The sequence below is a fragment of the Etheostoma cragini genome, unplaced genomic scaffold, assembly GCF_013103735.1.
Source record: "Etheostoma cragini isolate CJK2018 unplaced genomic scaffold, CSU_Ecrag_1.0 ScbMSFa_1523, whole genome shotgun sequence".
Lineage (NCBI taxonomy): Eukaryota > Metazoa > Chordata > Actinopteri > Perciformes > Percidae > Etheostoma > Etheostoma cragini.
The window spans coordinates 526,407-528,945 of NW_023265587.1; the positions used below are offsets into that span (position 1 = coordinate 526,407).

At 44.0% G+C, this 2,539-nt stretch overlaps 1 protein-coding gene across 1 annotated transcript in view; it reads left to right on the forward strand.

Annotated features, from left to right (window-relative positions):
• sbf1 (SET binding factor 1) overlaps positions 1 to 2,539 on the forward strand; it is a 68,074-nt gene that overhangs the window by 35,575 nt on the left and 29,960 nt on the right. The gene's annotated exons all lie outside the window — the stretch shown is intronic.

The window sequence follows — 2,539 nt, forward strand, 5'->3', positions numbered from 1 at the left end:
GTTCTTCAGGTAAAATTAATGATTACTTTCATTGATTTTTTTGGGTTGTTTTATTTAATCTTATAGCATTTTTTATCCGGACTAAACTCAGACATCTACCCATCTGAGATCCACTCAACATCCTCTGATCTCGACTATTAGTCAAAATAACTCATAATTTCTGCCTTTTTAACTAAAAACGTACGTGCAATTTGATATAAATGAGGTTTGTTGGCCATGAATTCCAAATTATAAGTGTAAAACCAATCATTGAACGAGCTCAGTTTTTTTTTTTTTTTTTTTTAAAGCACCAAAAGCTGGAAAAAGTGACGGATAAATCCAGAAAAAACAGCAAAAACATCGCATCATCAATTTTGACCTGGAAGGGCTAGCTCCCGTCAAAGGGAAGTACATTTTGGAAATCTGGAGATGCAGACGTTAACAAAACTGCACGTTGAAGCGTTTAAATACATCTTTCAGGTCATTCTACTGTGGTTTTATTAGGGCTTTAGTTGGAGCTTGGTGTCAAGTTGATGCTGTCCTTTTAAACCATATCACACCCTCACACACACACACACATAGCAAAGACTGTTCCATCAAGGGCTATTCCTGCACTATAACACTTGAAATACTGCCATGTCATGCTGTATCGAGCACTTTCCGGCAGCTTCTAGTACCCCAGTGTCATCCCATTTTGAGAAATGCATGTTTTTATCTGTTTAAGTATGTAAACAGCAGATTGTCCTGCTTCCTTATTATCTTATTGGCATCTGCAGAATGCACGGGTATCTCTCCTGCTTCGGATTAGTGCGTTACACTGTGTTTGTGTAGATATAAAGGGGAATTTGTTGTCTCAGGTGTGTGGATCACAATGGAGCTGTTGCAGGAAGTGACTCGGTTTATGATCATTTTACGGGATAAGGCGTGAAAACGTGATCGGGATATATACAAGATGTTTTTTGTGCTCATAAAAGGACTCACTCCCATCAACTTGGTCATGTTTTATCATTTTATTGAAGAACAGCGGACGTAATTTGGATTTCATGACAATGATTGACATGGAGCAGGACAACGGGTCCACGGCCCAGAAGCGTCATTTCCACGCGTCCCATTCATTTCTATGGGAGCAGCGATGCAATGCATTCTGGGAGCGTTGTGGGGACTCCTCATTTGCATAAAGTTGAACCCAGCCAGCTGTTGTTGGTCTGAACCAAAGACAGATTTCGCTGAACTACTTACGTAAAGTCGTTCGAGCCGCCATTGTGATCGGCTTTGAAATCGGGGAGGAGCCAGCCCCGCGTCAAGCGCTCGTCCAATCGGGCGCCGCCATCGCCGTTGTAGGAGGGTGTAGACCAGGGGGGTCAAACATACGGCCTGTGGGCCAGAATGGCCTGCCAAAGGGTCCCGTAAGGCCCACTGGACTTGGAAAAGTCTTCGTACGCTGTCTTAGCAGAAGCAGCTTGCGTGGGCCAACATCACGCTTAGAAGAAACCCTGTAGCAGATCAAGTCCCTGATCCATCTGGAGGGGTTCACTGGTCACATGAGATCAAGTTAGGGGGATACATACCCCAGTAAATGTTGTCCTGGGTGGGGGTAAATGATGATACTACTACGAGTATTTTAGTCAGTGTGCAAGATTCAGAACCTCGTATTTTTGAACTATTTCTAGTAAAAACCCATTGCTCAAATCTATGCAGGGCAGCCATTTTGGATCCATCTCCATATGGAGTTGGATGGCTTCTAGTTGTCCTGATCCCCCATAACACCGGGTCAGTTCCCGGTTGTGGGAAAATCCTTGTAATGTGTGTTGTGATGCCAAATCCTCCCTCCCTGGACCTGGTTTGTTTGCTGTGGCTGTAATTGTAGTCCCAGTTTAAAACACGAGGACTGACTCTGTTTGATTATTGTTTCCTACGGATGGGTTTCTGGTGACGGATCGGCACCCCCCCAGACTACAGTGTTGTGTCTGCAGTTTTTGGAGATGTCACTGAGGCAAAGGGTAGGGTATGTTTATTTGGGAGAGCATGGTCTCATCTGAGATGTGCCAAGTGTGTATTTGGATGCTGCCTAAAGTTCGGGAATCGATGCTCTTCCCACGGACTCTCGTCGTATTTGGAATATTTGTGCTTTAAGAAATGTGTTGTCGTGTTTTTGTTACTTCGACAGAATAGAAACTCAACACACAGTCTCTCTCTTTGCAGATGTCAATGAATACTACAGTTGGATGATATGATGTCATAATCTGCACTGTGTATTTTGTCACATGACACCCGGGGGGATGCGCTCATTTTCGCCCGGTTTCCTGCGCAAAATACCGTGACTCGGACTCGCCAGTATTTGGACTTGGACTTGTCTCAAACTGGGCAATTGAACTCGGCAACCATTCCAGAATAATAGTTTTAGTGGTAAAGAGGTGTAAGTGCATAAAATAAACCACAGTTTTGTTACATGGGTCCTGGGACTCGTTAGTATTTGGTCTCGGACTCGTCTGGTACTCGTTAGTATTTGGACTCGGACTCGTTAGTATTTGGACTCGGACTCGTCTGGGACTCGTTAGTA